Genomic DNA, 19,474 nt, shown 5'->3' with positions numbered 1-19,474 from the left:
AATACTTTAAGTTTTATCCTCTTCTCTCAAGTTTTTAATTATGTCACAAAACTTCTATCAACAATTGTTGAATTTGTTTGATTTCGTTGACATATTTTTATGATTTACTGGACCTTCCTTGAAATAATTTCGGGGGAGCTACGAACAGATTGGCAACGATTGTCGAGGGTGCGAATTTCGGCGAATTTGTCTTGTAATGACGGATATTCTTCATAAGCGGCTCTGCCAACAAACTGTGTCCAGTATTCTTTCTTCATGGCGCTGTCATGCTCTGCTTCTTGTTGCTCCAGGGACGGAGATCGGAATAAATTGCTTGGCACTCGTTTCGTGAACATTCTTTCCTTACGAAGAAAAGTTTCTCTGCTTCTATTCACCATGGACATTCCTTTCGAGGTTCGTCGACCGTTCTCTTCAGGCGTTCGATTATTCCTGATTAGAAATTGTCATTTCCACATTTTTTAGTCTCTTATTCGAGAATTCCCATTTTTATAAATGCATGAGAATCTGTATTTTAGTGATAATTGAAGTTCTAATTAATTTATTGAAATGGGATACGAAATGAGGGAGAATCCTTGGATAAGCTCGTTAAAAAGACTGGAGCAGTAATTTAGAGAATCTTGTTGGCAAAGTCTGCCCGATTCCATGATCGACCCGTAATTGGGCCAGTCGCTCTCAGCAAATTGCTCGCATTCCCATTGTGAACATTCTGTTTGAGAGGGTCAGAGTCTGGCACAATAGCGATTCCTAGGTCTAATTGCAGAAACGTGTTTGCGGGCACGTGGCGAACGGGCAACCTCACAGCACATAGGACATTTAACAGCTTATAGGAAGTAGAAGTGCGAAAGATTTTATTATTTCCGTGACTTACATTTAGTACAGAAATAAAATTCTCAGTTGTGGTACATAAAATATTATCCTGGACACGACCTGCCTTATCTGAAGTTTAGCGGTCGACTGTTAAGAATTAGATTTACGTTCAAGAGTTTGATTTGACAGGCTGGTGCTCTGGATGGAATCGGCAGGAAAGCCGCATTGCAAACCCGATGCGGAGTACGTAAATACTGTGTATGATTGAGATACGAAATAAAATTGAAAGCCTGGTTGCATGTTAGCAAGGGGGGGAAAGATGGAAATGTCTGCACTAAGAAAGCTGTCGAGTGCATCGTAGCAGGAGGAGTCGACATCACGCACAAAGCTCTACCTTTTAAGTCAGAGATGGTAGATGTGTAGGAAAAAATTGTCAGGCTTACACTTCCCTTCTTTAGTCAAGAATATTGATGCATATAAAACGTCTCTTTGTTCTTTAAGTTTGATCGAATATCATACAGTTTGTTTCATCATTGTCAAGAATTATTATACGTAATTTGGTGTACAAGATTTGTTCTAATTTCAAATACATTGGAACGTTATTTGTTAAATGATAATTGAATCATTGATTGATTTCGTACAACCAGTTTGTAGTTGAAATGCACTATTTTAAAGATTAATGAACATAGAATTGGACTGCAGTTTTTAATATATCTGTGACAGTGAAATGATTTAATTATTCACGAATGTGTAAAAGTGTCTTATAAATTATGCGAACCATATACATGATATTCTACACGAACATTTGTTGCATTTGAAGACATTTCATATTCACCAATTTTACACTTTTTTCGTTCGTGTTTTTTTTTGTAGCCGCTTGTTTGAAGTGGATGATGGAGTGATTCGTCAAATTGAAATAAGGCAATGACGAATGATAATCCTGGTAGTTTAACTTTTTAGGATACTCGAGTTATACCAATTTTCGTAAACGGACTGTTTCTTTTTCTTACGTTGATCATATGTTGCTGAGATAATATCAAATAAAAAGTAATGTCTCCACTTGAATCGAAATAGTTACTGTAAATTGTGTTCACATGCAGCGAATGTTTCGTACACACCGAATATAACTTTCAATTAAAAATTGGAAACTGAGGATTGAAACGGCGTTTGATATTAGTTCAGATTCTTCCCGGAAACCGTACGATTTAGCACAGCGTTGGCTGTAACCTGCGCCGTGGCTCGCTTCCTTTCCTACCTCTTCTTTCGTCCTCGGGGGAAAAGAGCCGATGCCTACGGACCCTCCAACCATTCGCTCGTTCGTCATTCGTTCGTGAAGTCGTCTGACAGTGGCCACACCGGCGTTTTCGTTTCTCACGCGTTTCCCACTCGGTTGCATCTAAACCGATTTTCCTCGCGACAAGCACTCAAGAAACAGAATCACTAATCCAGAAAAGTTTGATCAGAGTAGAACGGACAGGAAATCATTGTCGAAAATTTCCGCGGGATAGAGCATTTCTTTTTAAATACTCGTCCTTTTCGTGAGTATTTTGTTAGTTCGATCAACGGGGACTATTCGAGGATACATTTAGTGTTTCATATAGTGGTTTATAGTGCTCCGATAGAGAAGGAAGAGGATATCGTAGATTGTTTTCGACGAACTCTCCTCTATCTGGTGAGTCAAATTTCACAAAGCAATCAATTTAATAGAAATTGTTTATTAAAATGATAGAGTAGATTTTTTTCATTCTATCGCTGCGTTCTATGACTGCAGATTTTACGCACTTATAGAAAAATTTAATGTATAGATGGATAGAGCATTTCTTTTTAAATACTCGTCCTTTTCGTGAGTATTTTGTTAGTTCGATCAACGGGGACTATTCGAGGATACATTTAGTGTTTCATATAGTGGTTTATAGTGCTCCGATAGAGAAGGAAGAGGATATCGTAGATTGTTTTCGACGAACTCTCCTCTATCTGGTGAGTCAAATTTCACAAAGCAATCAATTTAATAGAAATTGTTTATTAAAATGATAGAGTAGATTTTTTTCATTCTATCGCTGCGTTCTATGACTGCAGATTTTACGCACTTATAGAAAAATTTAATGTATAGACTATATGATGAGTAGACATCATTACAAGAAATCTTAATTCAGATCTCACTTGTTTCCCATAAAAATTCACAGTCTGTTGATCGTTTCCGTCAAATGAAACCAGACATTCTCGAGTTCTCTTCTCACAGAGAGCGTTGATTTTGTAATTAATATCGATGACAACTAGAGAACAATGTATTTTCCTGTTTCGTATTCCATGATTGTGCGAAGGGCATGCAATTATGCGCTTCTGCACGCGTGACGCGAATAAACCATTCACACGGCTGTCGCTCCCTGCCACCTGCGTGTCACGTTGTCCTAGCTTAACAAATACTTAGTTGCATTCTTTCTCGACGATTACGACGTTGAACAGTTAATCGCTCGAAAGAAACTTGTATCGAATCATTAAAATTCAAAGTAGCATTAACACATTTTTCTTTGAAATTATCTTTAATCAAGTTCCACTCAAGGATGTAGAATTCTGCAGTTTAGTAATGATTGGACTAATTAGATTGTGAATTTGATATGCAGAAAATATAAAGGAATAGACGTGACGTGTAATAATACATGTTTTATATATATGCAGAAGTAAATATTATTTTTGTTGGGTAAAAGAAATCTCATGCAGAATTTCATTTTTTAAATTGACATAATAAATATTTCATTTTGCATATGAGTTTGCGATCTAATAATAACAGTGAAGACGAGAATTTTTGGACGATGCCTAATTAAACTAACAAAAACGAGAGAAACGATGATCATCGTCGTGTGAAATATATTTTCTCACAATGAGAATGTTGGCCGTTCATTGAAAGGAGTCCGGAAATCTCTTTCACCGCGAAACTCCGGTACAGTCTTCTACGAAAATACGGTTCTCGATAACGAACCGTGGAACGGTGGGCGGTACTCCTTTCGGTTCTTCCGGAAAAGATCGTGAACCGTTAATTAGCAGAGTTTTAACAATAAATTGAGGGAATACATTCAGTAGAAATTCTATCAGCTAGCATAGCCAGAATCCGTATTGAACCCTGTAGACCTTTATTTATATTTTTTAACGTTAAAGGATATTTCTTTTGTTGAGCATTGTTGTAGCAAAAAGGAGTTTATTTCGAGACAATTTAAAAAATGGCAACAGTTGATGTGAAGCATCGAGTCTGTACTGTACGGTTAATACGGTTATGATATAAAAGGCAGTGAAACTGTAAGCGCGGTCTCAGATCGTTACGGGATTATCTCGTTATGCAAATCCTCCCAATTTAGCATTTTCATTCCGGACGCGATGCAAAGGAAATACACGTCCTCAGCTTTTCATGTTTTATTCGGCCTTCTCCTGGGAAAGGGGTCTCCGTTTCATTTTGAGATTTTCTGCGTGTAACCGCTCGAAAGGAGCAGGCGGCTCGAGACAGAGGATGAAGGAACACCGGCGTGGAGTAACGAGTTATATAAAAATAGTAAACACGGCCACTTTAATCAAACGTACGCAGTTTCTTCCGCTTCTTTGTTACGCCTTTTATTTTTTAATACACGAGCATCACGGCGCGTCGGCTAGGTCTCTTCTCTCTCTCTCTCTCTCTCTTCTTTTTCTCTTCTTTCCCCCGTTTACCCTAGCGTTAGCCCGCCGGGCCCTTTCTCTCCGTTTTCTCCCTCTCCTTCCATAAATATGCAGATGACTTTTAATTAGACGCACTCGGAATTCACTGCACGCTCATCCACTTGCAGCTGCACTTTAGACAGCCAACCCGAGCCGCGACGACGCGGTGTCACTCGCGAGAACTGCTTTTTCTTCTTTTCGTTACGCGTATATTAAACCATCTCTGCCTCCTTATGAAAGCAACAGTTTTCGAACAACTGTACATTTAACTGGTATCATTAATTAGAATGATGTTTAAGAACGGTCAATTATTTTTGGGTTAAAACAACCTCTTGGAATATACAGTAAATAAACAGAATTATCTGTTTCTGTAATGTGAAATATCTTTTTAAGACAGCTGCAGTTTGAGAAATTTCAAATGAGTATTTAAATGTTTGTTTGAATGGGAAACATGTTTTACCTAACTACAATGTACCACACGAACCGGAGGAGATCGCACTTGCGGATATCCGCCGGACATCCGTGATTCTTTTAAACTGTTACTTGCGATGCTTCAAGTCGTTCCTTGCACTTTTGCTTAAGTTCTTAATGGCGTTTCAAATTCACACTTTATCTGTTCTATGTGATTAAGGAAATGTAGCTTGATTCGCTTCGTCCTTTAAACATCCTAACATTAATCACGCTTCGCATATGTTTAATCATTAAAAAAACGAAGATATCCTAGAGAAATCGAATTAAAAATTCTCAGTGATTCTTCTATAATTTTATTTCATTTCGAGGAAATGTGTAAACAATTGTTGTGAGAACGTACATGCAAGTTTTTTGGAGCACGAACGGTATATCGATACGAGGGATTCTCCTAAAATGGTCATGTAATCCCACGAAAGAAAAACGAAAAGAAGGTTGCCGGATTACGTAATTACATTGGGTACAGGGGAGTAAATAAACGAATACGGTGTGTACGATGATTCTCGAGCAAGTCTGTGGCGACACGCGACGAGCAGCAAGCTGAGTGTGGAGCCGCATGGCAACAGCGGAACCGTGTTAAAATATCGCAATAAGGCATTAAACAAAGGAATCCGGGAGGAGCTGAACCAAGACCGCGGTTACTGAAGCGAAACAGCTCGAACGTTTCTTCTTCCAGCCTCGAATGGACTTCGAGGCTTCCATTCACCACGTGGCTTCTTCCTTAAGAGCCCTGATTCCAGCGATTCAGCAACTATTAGATTAGCAATCAGCTATCATGTCTCGCCTCGTTCTCCACTGAATCGACTTGAAAATGAAATAATTTGCTGAATGCCTACAAGGTTTGCACATTTAAGAGTATAAAAGTAACTGATAAACGATTTGTATCAAATATGTATATAATATTCTATAGACTTTATTGTGTTTAAAAATTGACGTTTCATACGCATTAATCTAATATCCACGTATATAACTTGGATTTGTTTCTTTCTATGCTCTGTCCCGGTCTAGTCTCTCAATCGAGATACAGCCAGATCTCTTTTTCCCGATAGAACTGTCGACGTGCTGTGCGTAACGATTACTCATACGGCACGTTTCTTCACGGTAGTCAATGTTTCCTCTAGTTCAAACTCCTTTTTACCGTGTTTCTTCTTAACGCCGTTGGTTCGCACCACTTGAAGGCGGATAAATAGATTTTCGTTTACGGTACACCGCTACCGTTACCGCTGTGAGAAAAAAAATCAATCGCTGTCCGAAATGATTCCACCGATGTGCTTTCTTGCTTATTGTTTTTTTTTTTTCAAGCATATTTTAGCTAAGGTAATGATATAATTTTACTGAAACGATTTCACGGTCTTCAGCAATTCATTTCTAATATCTGTTTCCATTTGTTTTATTGTTTTCATTCGTAACTTAGAATATCTGCCATCGGCTTGTTAAGTGCCGTTTAATAACGAGTTTCAAATTAGATCTCATAAACGGGTGGTTTTCACTATGAATCAAACTCGTAACTCTTAATTGCTAAGGTAATATAATTTATGAGGACTTGCCCACGCGGAATCAATCATCATGTCATTAGACTGTGGATTGTGTTCATTTAAAAGTGCATACATATCTCAATATTCAAATGATGAAAGAGATTTTTAAACTGTACGTGCGCTTCAGTATACGACTGTGTAACCGTATAATACATGTCGTAGCATATAATAATAATAAATAATTAATAATCGAGATTGAATTAAAACTCTAATTGAATAGAAGCCTTCAGACTTTTAAACTTCTACGGTATCGTTCTCATTTTTTATAGAAAATTGTAGGGCCTGTGATTCGGTAGACAGTTTCAGTCTACGTATATTCATTAAGTTCTCGTGATTCGTATATCTTTTTAAATACCACTCGGGTATCGCCGCGGCTGGAAGGATCACTGTACATATTTTGCATCAGCGATGAGAACCACTTGTCCGTACTCGTCTGCCAGCGTGCAGACTGAAGTAACTTAACCGCAAACCCGGTGAATCACCCGAAGGACGCCTCCACTCCCCGTCTCCTCTCACCGTCTCGGTTCTTTTTTATTTTCCTGCTCATCCATCGGCCGTGATTCAGGATGGGATCGGCTCCGGCTTAATCCTTCGCCGTGGCGTGGCCTGCCCGTCGCAATAACCCTCTCGAATACGCGGATACCCGCATTTACTTTTCCTTTTCGACTTTCTTTTTCCCTACGCCGCGATCATCCTGTGCACAAGCCAATGGAAAATAGTCTAGACTACTTTTAAGGAATCGTTTAACAAACCCAGTTGAACCCTTTCTCAATCCTCAAGTCGTCTAACATTTTAATACATTCATGAAAATGTAGAAAATATCTGCCAAACAGTAAATCCAATTGTTTTAGATTTCTCGATTTATTGAAATGAAACGGTGACGTACGAAGTGTCTTACATTTTTTAGTTATAGTAAAAGGTTCCTTTATTCATTGTCAGCTTAAAGTTAAGTTTCCGTCCGATCAGTCGCTTTCGAAACGTTCTGCTACGTTCGATACGCCTTTCTCCGATGCTTTCTGCAATCTTCAGAAAGTTTCTTCTCCTTCGGCTGTGGTTTATCGTCGGACGAAGCGGTTGTTCTTATTTTTTCGCCTCGATGTTCTTGGCTAGTAGACTCTTCGCGTACTTCAGCTTCTACTTACATTTGTATAGAACTTTCTTGACGTTAGATAGCTTACCGCAAGCTGTGAACAAGATATCTAAGAAAGATACCTATTATTCTTATTATTTATATAGAATACTCGATTAATTATTAAACTGCGGATTCTACGAAATTGTAGAAAAATTCGATGTGCAGAAAATATAAAGATTGTGTCTGCGGAATATGTCGTTTCTTATGCCAATTTAATACTAGTCGCGTCATCCCTTATAACATTTCGTATAATGAGTGACTCAGTCGGTGTTGGGGTGTAATAGGTCGCAGACGTTCTTCCAGGATTGCCTCGTTCAATTTTTAGTCGAGAATTACTCATGGGGCATTTGTTATCGGTGGGATCATCGCGCGTGCACACTGATGCGAAACCTCTATCGCCTAAACGTCAATCTATCACCTTGGAAGTTAAGGATGTATTGGCTGTACAGNTTTGCAATATTGATATTAATTCAATATTACTAAATAAGTATTAATATTTCATATTTATGAATTTATATCAGTATTAATATGAAGAAACTGAAAGAGAAGAGATTGACAAATTTTGTGGATTATCGAGCGACTGTACGATTTCTCGTAAAGGTTGACATGAGAAAATAAGTAAGAGAAAAGTTTGCTAAACCAAGTTATGCATCTGAGGAATTTCTTCCCCGGATTTTTATTCCCCTCCAGGCCGCATTAATTGCTCTGTGCTCGTTACTCATTCGACTTTGCCACCGATTCTGTAGTAGATTTATAATTATCACGCCGAACAAGAACGAAGTTAACCAATCCGATTCATGACGTTATACTTTTTTTCAGTCTTGCTAGTTAATTAAACAAAACAGAGAAGAAAACATACTTTCTAACTTGTAACGAATATAAACGGAACATAATTGTGAGCAAACTCTGTTAAATTACCGTAGATGTATCGGCTTTTCTTTTGAGCAATTAATGCATTCACATTTCACACGTTAATATTAGAACTTATTATTTAAAATTTATAAAAAGACATTAGACTTCAATAAATCAATATTTTCAAAGTTATATGTGAATAATTATAATGTGATCTTTTTCGTTGATACTAAGATACAATTTAATTCTATTTAACAGAATAGAATTTTCCACAAATGCATGATTATCCCAAATTATCAATCGTTTATAAGCAGTTAATGGTACGTTAATGATCATTAAAAAGAAAATGCGATTCATCAACGTGACTTCATCGTTCATCGTGCAACTTAATTACCGGAAACGATTATAGCGAGTTAGAAATTCTCTTATTCCGCTGCCTTCATGCAGTTTGCTCGCATTCATCAGTTCATCGTGGTTATTACGCAGGATTCAAGAATGCTTCGTGCCTTAACTATAAAAGTAATAAAAAAGTTTCAGTATACATAAACAGAGTCATAATATTTTCAAATCTAAATTGCATGAGATTTCTTTTCTATAAATTGCATGAAACAAGAAATGAATATTTCTGTTTTTATGTTATTTCACATTTTTAATTTCATTTCTGTTACATACACTTTATTATTATCAATACGTTTCTCTTATAATTATTTTGACAGAATTAAATAATACAAATCCTAGAAAGAGATTTATTTTATTTAGCTGTTAGACATTTCTCAGTCAGAAAAATTCTGTTTCGTTCCATTATACGTATTCAATAATATTCTGTTTATACAGCTTTTTAAAAGGCAGAACCTGTTTCTCTTCGACTTTTCCTCTTCGTACGATACTAGGGCACGGTGAAAGACAAATCGCTGCGCGAATGCACGATAAACGAAAACAGAAATCGGTCCAGAAATACGCGGACGAATTTTACAGTAAGAAATTACGCATCGTAAATTTTTGTCACGCGCGTTTCGTGAAGCACATCTGCCTTCTTGGTAAAATAATACTTAATACTCTAGCTAGTAGGTCTGGATTATTATCGTAATACCGTAATTGCATAAACAGCAAATTGAAATTTAAATGTTAAGAGAAAGTTCTGAATTAGGTCACGATAAAAAATATTCGTGCCTTTACTAAAATACACAATATAATATAAAATGTCATCTTCAAGTACAGTACATCATACATGTCAAAAGTTATTATTGGAGAGATGCAAATTATATTCTTTCATGTGTATACATAAACTTTTGTATTCAAAGGCCCGAGCATACGCACAAATTTCTTACGCTTTCTTACGCACAAATAGTTATATTATGCGTGTTACAAAACACCGTGCAGTAATCATCACAATGATTAATAGTTTTTTTTTAACAAGGGTATTACATAATGGTTATGTGAAACATCCTGTATGTGAAGTGAGTCACACGCTTGAGTTAAGTCATATCCTTCAATTCAGTTAGTTAAAGATAAAGAAAAAGAATTGTAGCTATAATTTTCAACGCAATGATTTTATCATTTAGTTTACTCCAAAATATCGTTGTTTGCAATTCTCATCCCTAATAAGCAGAAACATCTTGTCTGACAGGAAATTTTCTATCCTGCTTTTCACTTTTACGGTTTACCTTCACGAATACTGATACGTAATTAAATCACTAAATAAGTTATACGATGAACGAACTAATTAATTGATTATTGTGAAGTAGCGTCAATAATTAATTAATAAATAAAATTGTTTACTACAAAAACTTTTTCTTCGTCCTAAAGAGAAATGTTTCGGACAAAAGTTGTAGCTCCAGTTGCCAAATGTAAAATACAATTGGAAGTTGAAAAAAGCGATCACCGACTGTGTTTTGAGCCCCATTGGGCCTCATTCGCTGTCACTGTCACTCTTTGTAGTATCTCCTCGGTGCCGTATCCATTTTTGAAGCGGTTTCTTTTTCGGTTCGTCGAGTTCCGTTACCGGGGAGGAAGCAGTCGAAACCGATGGACCGGACGGGGTTGTGAACGCGATGAAAAGCCCGGTTTCCATGCGGCTTTTTGCGTTTATGACGCCAACCAGTTCCAATTTTAGCGGCCGTGCGAACGCGCGTACGTTCGCGTCTGACTCACAGTGACATTCCTCGCATCGCTGCGTCGAATGAATTTCATTTTGACCAAGAAAAACGAACAGGACAGAACCGCTGGAGACACGCGTGCCGCGTCCACCGGTGCTCCTGTCTCCTCCCTTTTCTCTCCATCGTGCTTAGACAAAGAGAACTTCGCCAAATTCTTCTGCAAATAGATCCTTAAAGAGGCCAAGTTTCTTTCGTAGCTGCTGGATCTCTGACTTCTTTTTTGTATCGTTCAGTCTCATTGGTTCGTATTCTTGTCGTTGGCAATAATTTTGTAATCGCGTAATACGTGTTATTTAAAGATAAGAAGACTTTCTCTTTTTCTAGATAATAATAGCTCATAGAGGAATCATTTTTCACAAAGCATGATAACGATTATCTTTACAATAAACTACTTTAAAGGTAATGCAAGTGGTGATCGTGTAAAATACAATGTTTATAAAGGTCTGGTATAAAAATCTGATAACGCACAGAGCGTTGAATGTAGGGGAAGTTTAGGAACCGATGATTGCTTAGTGGGTAACAGAAACTTCCTTATACCTTTTTGGTGCCGAAAATACAGGCGCCGCGCCGAGTCGAGCCGAGCTCGGCTACTGTTCCTCCTTGACCATTTCGTTCGCCGCACCGTTTGAACGATTTTAACAGCTGACAGGCATTTCTCATCGAGGAAGTGCCGGGTCGATGACCCGGCACACGCGTTTTCCGACCGATCTGTTGGCAAGTGAACTCAACCGGGGACACGTTCCAGGTATCGTAAAGTCGCCTCGTCGAAAATTGACCTACCCGACGCGGCACGGCTTCCACTTAAACCTTTAGGGGACTGGTGAAACCCCTGCCACTTTCGTGACAATACCAGCTTCTTCTAGTTTCCATACCAACAAATTCAAACCAAACTGGAATCAATTATATCAGTATTCATTAAATTGTATATGAATCGTCGTTTTGATTCTGCTCGCAAATCATTAATCATGTTGTATCTCATTATTTATTAGTACGAATCGAAATAAAAATTGTTGAACTTGGTCTTATTATGGTTGTTTTTTGGTAGTGCTTATATTTTAAGCAGAGCCAGACGCAGTGAAGGGAGATTGATAACGAAACCTGGCCAAGGTCCAAGTTACTTCCTGAAATTCCAGTAGGTTATGGAGGTTCTCCCTCTGAGTTTGCTTAATTTATTGGCGACCATTTCGCTGGACAGGTTCTCCGGTCCCTAACAATAACCAGAAAACACTTTTGTTCCCTTCGTCATTATTATTGTAACTAAGTATAGTTACTCATCAGAGAAACCGATTAGATTAAATTGGAGCTCTCGATGGCTTTAATTAATCTACTCGATAGTAATACAATCTAGAATGTAACAAGTAGAGAAAGAAATGTGCGCAATGTCGTATGCAAAATTGCAGTATTACTTTCTATAATACTCGTATATGTGTCTCGGATTTTACACTCTGTGTACAACAAAAATCCTCGATTCATTCGCTGAAAAAAGTGAATACAAGAAAAGCTTTATTGCCACGTGATAATGCTACGTGAGAATTAATGGGAAGAGGGTTCTTAAGCAGAATCTCGGCTCGTGAGATACGTCTAAGTACTTGCACATGTATACATGCAGATGCATACATATTGTACTGTGTGAGTATCGCAGGACAGGAAGAAGGAAAGTGATTAATTTCACGTGGTAGGTGTATCTTAAAGGCAGTCCCGTAAGTGTTAATCGGCTGATGGCAAAATTGCACCGGTGTCACGTCCTGAATGTGTAAAACTGGTAAAATTACGTGTACCCGGTGACTCAGTGCATTAGCATATACCACGTTATTACGCGTTGCGTCACTCGCGTCCATAATTAACGAGAACAGCGAACGTTTTTACCTGCTTTCTATTTATTTACAATTTGTTTTTAGGTCATAATTTAAAAAAACAAGTAGAGATTATATCAAAGAGTATAAATTAATTAGAAAAAGTAATAGGAATAACTTGAGAACTATTCAGTCTGTTAAAAATTAGCACTCAGTAGATTGGAGATTTTATGCATTTATATAAAAGTTGTGTTTACAGTATTCTTTTTTAATGGTTTTGTTTTGGATTAAGATCCTTCTACTAATTAGTATCAATTCTACATATTCCGTGATTATATCTTGTTCTGTTCGTACATGATCCGAGTTAATGATTGCGCAATCTATAATTAAGGGGGGAAAGTATGTCCCGGTATACTGACAACGGTAAGAAAAAAAATTCATTCGCACCTCATTGTCTGGTAATCCCGCCGATTAATAAAAAGGGAGACCGGCGAAGCTTGGAAATTGAATTGTTTTGTCGCGACTGTATTGACGTAACGTGCGCACTAAGTGGTGCCTTAATTAGTCAGACCCCGGGTGTTCTATCGTTTTATAATTATTTTCTCCCGTGCATTGCTCCCTTTGCCGTACCAATTTCGTTTTAATCTCGGTTTTCACTTAGTAATTAGTAAACTACGGATTTTTATCGAAAATAAAAGATTCATCAACTTCAGCTAAACATTTTTGTACTATTAAAACATTAAAATATGCATTCAGCTTTTGATATTTGAAGTAGTTTTATGTATCATTTATAATTTCTGAACTTATAACAATTGGATTATTAAAAATAATAGATAAATGAAAAAAATATATATATATTTAAATACATATTTTTATTTCATCGTAAATGACAGTTACTTAATTTTTTCTGTTCACGTCGTGAAAACACTTTCTTCTGTGATCTGATATAGTTTCTCGTCCCTTCTTCCTTGGTTTCCGCCTCTGAAGTTCCAAGTTATTTTAAGATAAGAAGAGGTTAGTAAGAAAACTAAAGAGTTTAAGGGGCAACCTCTAAAATAGGGAAGTCACATCTGGATGGCAACGAACATGATGCGTCGGGAAGCATTTGTACATTTGAAACGACGTTCACGAATTTGTAATAACATTCGATAATAGCTTTACCTTGGAGAACAGCTCGAAGCATTCTAACTATAAATACTTATTTTTTACGAGAGAGTAATAAAGCATTTTTCATTTTAAATAAATTCTTATCCGATAAAGTCAGTAACCAATTTTTCATTTTAGTCAATTATTACTAATATGTCGTGTACCGTTTGATAGAAGTTACATCAATCATTTTGGAGGAATGCAGAATTTCTTTGCCAATGCTCGTGCAAACGTCGTCACGTTGCAACTTCTTTGTTCTCGAATCGGTTACGAATTAGACGGTAACTGTACTTGAACCGGTAGTCACTTCCGTTCACGTTGATCATAAAAATCAAATAAAATTGCTACGTCCATTGTTCAAGAATTTTAGAAAGAGCATTGAATTCATTCATCCTATTTCAGCCGATTTCAAGTTTCTCATAATAGTTTGGACCGAAATAAGTATTTACGTAACTAATTAGACATGGTGTACGATAATTTAGATTATGTCAGGCCTAAATATATCTTATTATCGTGTTATACCAATGTAGATTAAAGTACGTATATGAAACTTTGATAGTCTTGAAGATTTAGAGTTTTAAACGAATGATAGGGTGGGAAACTTCGGAGAAAGACATGGATGCGTAGGCGTGGCAGACTCCGGGTCGATTCCCAGAAAATCGTCATTTTTAACGGCAATATTCCAACACATCATTGGGATGGGCGGCCTTTCACCGTTCATTGAGATTAGTTCCGTGCATCGTATCGCGTGAAACCGAGCAAAGATCAGAACAGCGAGTAGGTTGGGTAAGCAATCTAAACGATCGGAATCCGCTGCAAGTGCAACGGGCATTGTTGGTTGCTGCAAATCGAAAGGTCGTGTCTTCAAAGAGGAGCCTATATTGGAATATGTAGCGATACGTAATCTATGATTCCGTTGAAAAATTTCTATTATTATCGTTATTAAACTCGTCAACTTTTATTTTGCCAATAATACCATTTCACGATATCATCGTCATTGAAAGAATTGGATGGGTGATAACTGTTGAACTATTGTTAAACGTACATAAAAGTTAAATGGACTCTTTTATATAGGATCTCAACATTGAGATCCATCAAGATAATAATCTGTTGCGCACTTTCCAAGATATCGATATCTTAGCTCCTACTGTTCGATGTTTAATGGGTTCCGCTTCACTGGCACTGGCAACAAGTTACCGATGACTCACACCGTAATTTGAAGAATTACGAGTGTAGACGTCGACTAACGACCGAGGGATCTATCTCTTTTCTCTCGTAAATCGATAATACCAAGAGTGTATCTTTTTAATTATAGAAAACGCAAGCCGAGTGAATGAAGAATCATTTGATGCAATGAATTGTTTAATCCTAACGTCAAAAGAAACCTCGTACGAATTTTAACAAAAAAATTTTATGATCAAAGATACGATAATAAAATTGAAAACTATGAAAAAGTTTCTCAAAACGAGAAGAAAGCTGATTTTCATGAGGAACGATTTTCTAGATTGTTGAACTAATTTACTACGAAGCGCGGTGGGTCGATGAAAAGTTTCAAATTAGACCAACGAGAACTGCAATTCATCCGCCGTCGTATTTTCTGGCCTGTCGCGTTTCTAGTCAATTTAACGGCCGTAATGCTGTCTGCGATTTTCTTTTTCTTTTCTTTTTTTTTTACTCTTTCTCTCCGCGTGTCGGCAAAGAATTCGAAAACGGCGGCGCGTTCATGGCCGAGTGAGTAAGCTTGTCCGAGTTTAGATATGCCTTTCTCCGTCCGGTACTCTCTGCCGTGCAATGCTGCACAGTTTCCTATTTGCAATACGTCACGTTCGAAGATTTTTCCACACGCTGAATAATTTTTCAGAACGGCCTGATAAACCTGAGCTCAGTTTTGTAATTGACACGCTTAAGATTTCTATCTTCATGCGAAGCATGGGAAATGAAGTAGGAATAGAGATTGTTTTTCAAAACAATGATTTTCGTACAGGTACTCTATAAATATATAAAGTGGGCACAAATTAACCGAAAACTTAAGAATATATTAAAGGAGAAGTAATTATTCTCATGATTGAAGTCTTGGCATGAAATTCTCTATACTCTCGGTGGAATAGGTTTATCGCGAGAGGACATCGTAAAGCTTTTATTGCAAGATCAAGTGGAGACGTTAAATGATAAAATAAGACGCGGAATTATCACGGGGGTACAAATTTGTCCTCGGTTACGAGCACGTTAAACGATTCTCGGTTTAGCTCGACGGTAAAATAGAAGCGAAGCACGACAGGGAGTTTCTCTCGCGAGGTTCGTTAGAATTGTAAAAGGATGCTTTCGCGGGGGAAAGCGTAGGTATATCTTCACCGTGCCACGGAGAAGCGGCGAGAGGGCCGGTGATCGCGCGTTTTCGCGTTTACCTACGTCAGGTTCAACCCGGTGATTCATTCCTCGGGAATGCGATGTGGCAATGGTTAGGTGTATGTATAGTTGAACGTATAACGGAGGAGGGAGCGAAAGCTAGACGCCGCGCGGAGGAAGTCGCGAGTGTAACGGAGAACGCGAAAAACGAGAATGGGAAGAATAAGGAGACGGGATCGACGCGCGGTGTCTGCAAGTCTGCAACGCATCGCCGCCACGGCGATTCCCTTCGACCGTTTTCCATCCGCGAGAAATCGTCCGGATGTTGCGTCACGTTAGATCTCACGTTTCCACTTGCCTGTCTTCACGGAAGCTGCGAGCTTTTAACTAGACTGTGAATTTTTGTATATTTAGAGAAAAAATGAATTCTAATGTACAGAAATGAGCAGAGTATCGAAAATGCTATACAAGTCATTATAAAGGATTCTTTTGATTTGGTATTTTTAANAATATATAAAGTGGGCACAAATTAACCGAAAACTTAAGAATATATTAAAGGAGAAGTAATTATTCTCATGATTGAAGTCTTGGCATGAAATTCTCTATACTCTCGGTGGAATAGGTTTATCGCGAGAGGACATCGTAAAGCTTTTATTGCAAGATCAAGTGGAGACGTTAAATGATAAAATAAGACGCGGAATTATCACGGGGGTACAAATTTGTCCTCGGTTACGAGCACGTTAAACGATTCTCGGTTTAGCTCGACGGTAAAATAGAAGCGAAGCACGACAGGGAGTTTCTCTCGCGAGGTTCGTTAGAATTGTAAAAGGATGCTTTCGCGGGGGAAAGCGTAGGTATATCTTCACCGTGCCACGGAGAAGCGGCGAGAGGGCCGGTGATCGCGCGTTTTCGCGTTTACCTACGTCAGGTTCAACCCGGTGATTCATTCCTCGGGAATGCGATGTGGCAATGGTTAGGTGTATGTATAGTTGAACGTATAACGGAGGAGGGAGCGAAAGCTAGACGCCGCGCGGAGGAAGTCGCGAGTGTAACGGAGAACGCGAAAAACGAGAATGGGAAGAATAAGGAGACGGGATCGACGCGCGGTGTCTGCAAGTCTGCAACGCATCGCCGCCACGGCGATTCCCTTCGACCGTTTTCCATCCGCGAGAAATCGTCCGGATGTTGCGTCACGTTAGATCTCACGTTTCCACTTGCCTGTCTTCACGGAAGCTGCGAGCTTTTAACTAGACTGTGAATTTTTGTATATTTAGAGAAAAAATGAATTCTAATGTACAGAAATGAGCAGAGTATCGAAAATGCTATACAAGTCATTATAAAGGATTCTTTTGATTTGGTTTTTTTAATTGAGGCCACGAATGCTTTGTATAAAAATCCGCAGTATGAGAGAAACTTGTTATAGCTAAGACTGATACGAGAAGCATTTTATTTTGGATAAAACTCGGCAGTCATGCATAGAATTAGTTTAAGGATTTTTGGAGTTCCAATTCTTATTTATAACAATAGATCGCGTGAGCCATTAAAAAGCGAAAGTGGTTCCTTTAACCAATAATTATGATTCATCGCGTTTACGAGGTGAAGAAAAGAAAGTGTGAAATTTCAAGCTGTCCTTGGACCAGCCTTTTATTCCACGTCCTTGATCTTTTTTGCTTAATGCAGCTTTCGCAGTCGATTCTCGCAGTGGATGAAATTACCACTCATACATTCCTGTCCCAAAATAATTTGTACTATCCTTGAAAATATTTTTTTCTCATTCGTTGCATATTTGTTACAAGAAATGCATTTAATTTTTGTAGTTCATTTCTGTACATATGCAATATTGCAGCTCTTAGATAGGAAATTAGTATAATGTAACGTATCCAGCATTGATTTGTGGAAATTGCTAGGATTTTTGACATCTGGGATTAGTCACCCTCTGTTAGTTCAACTGCGCCCTTTATCAGTTATACGTTTGTAGCAAATAAGGATGGAGAGTACGTACCATCTGTGGATCACAAACGGGATGGTATGGAAAAATTGAGGAATTTTAGAATCAACTCGAAATCATTATTCTGATTTAATTTATCAAGTGTTTAGAATATGTCGTACTGCATGCATTCAGGGTTAATGGGTTGATATCATGATGTCAGTTCTAACGGTTTCAAGCCATTCGCCTGTCTTAATATCTTATTCAACTCAGTAGCTGAATAATCAATATTAATTAACTACTTGCGAAATGAAGTCATCAATAAACTTAATAATACGGAATTACATAAACATTTCATAATTTTTATGTACAGATACCTCAAACGATTTTGGACCAGTTTCACTCGCACGTGGTACCATCGCTGGTCCAAAATCGTTTGAAGTATCTGTACATATGTTTAGACCACGTTTATGATTTAAGTGGTTGAAGTATTTGAAAAACAATTTATTTACGTTGTAAATAGAAAGTAAAAATCGTGGAGGTCAGAGCTCGTGAATGAACTAGCTAAGCGTGGAATACTAATCTTATTCACAGGTAGAAACAGAAAGCAGATTATCATTCAGAATCGTAACTGTGGATTTTTATTCGAGGATCAGAGAAATGCATTTCAAAAAAAGATTTCCATTATCATTTATTCACTGGAATACTTGCTTTTGATATTTTATATAGTTCGCACGCAACGTTCGTATTTAATTGCACATTAAATTTTCTTAAAGATGCATAAAATCCGCGTGCAGTCATTAGTCTGTGAATTTTGCTGCTGTAGTGGTACACATAGTATGCGAATTCTTTGCAAGCTCACGCTCTATTAATTTGTCCGTAAGAACAAAGTAGAATTTCGCATAGCTTGCCATCCCGTATTCTGGATGACGTGTCGCGCGAGACTCGTAGACGGGCTCGCCATCGTCCATACATATGTAAAGACACGGAATAAACGGAACGTTATAATAACAATGAGCAATGAGCTTGGTCGGATGGAGGGGGTCGAAAATGAGTGGGTTCGGTAAATGTGTGCAACGAAAGACGGGGGGCAGGGGGGGCAGTGTGACGCATGGTTTGCACGAGGGAACACCATTATTTCCCCTAACGCGTCGAGAATGTCGAACGCCGCTAATCCACCGGCAGTAGAGGATGGATGAAAGTTCCCTGAATATTATACGTATCAATATTCATGAACCATGCTGGCCACCGTGCCTGTGTACGTGGCTTCGCCAATTCCGGTCATCATCCGTCCCCTACTTCGACTTTTCAACTTCTTTACACCGACCATAAGTTTTACAATTAGGATGTTTTTCTTTCAAGTCTATCGATCGATCTAACGAGTATTCCAAATTGGTAGTCGTTAACTGAAAGAGCATTCTAAATCATTTAGTAACAATCAGGATAAATCATGTAATAAATTATGAAGTTTGCCAGTTTTTTATATTAGAATTTGGAAATGTTTTACGATTTCGATACAAATAGATCTTTAAAATGTTCATTATGGAATTAAGTGTATTTAGCAAGTTGGAACTGAGTTGAGGAACTTAGGTTGCACATGAAATTTCATCTTCAAACATACTTTAGTAATA

General features: G+C 38.0%; 1 protein-coding gene across 1 annotated transcript in view; it reads left to right on the top strand.

Annotated features, from left to right (window-relative positions):
• LOC108626818 (serine-rich adhesin for platelets) overlaps positions 1-19,474 on the top strand; it is a 56,976-nt gene that overhangs the window by 9,753 nt on the left and 27,749 nt on the right. The gene's annotated exons all lie outside the window — the stretch shown is intronic.

This window comes from Ceratina calcarata, unplaced genomic scaffold (genome assembly GCF_001652005.2).
Source record: "Ceratina calcarata isolate Rehan_Ccalc_2016 unplaced genomic scaffold, ASM165200v1 scaffold43, whole genome shotgun sequence".
Lineage (NCBI taxonomy): Eukaryota > Metazoa > Arthropoda > Insecta > Hymenoptera > Apidae > Ceratina > Ceratina calcarata.
The sequence above is the reverse complement of the archived record's forward strand: the minus strand, read 5'-3'. Positions and strand labels throughout refer to the sequence as shown.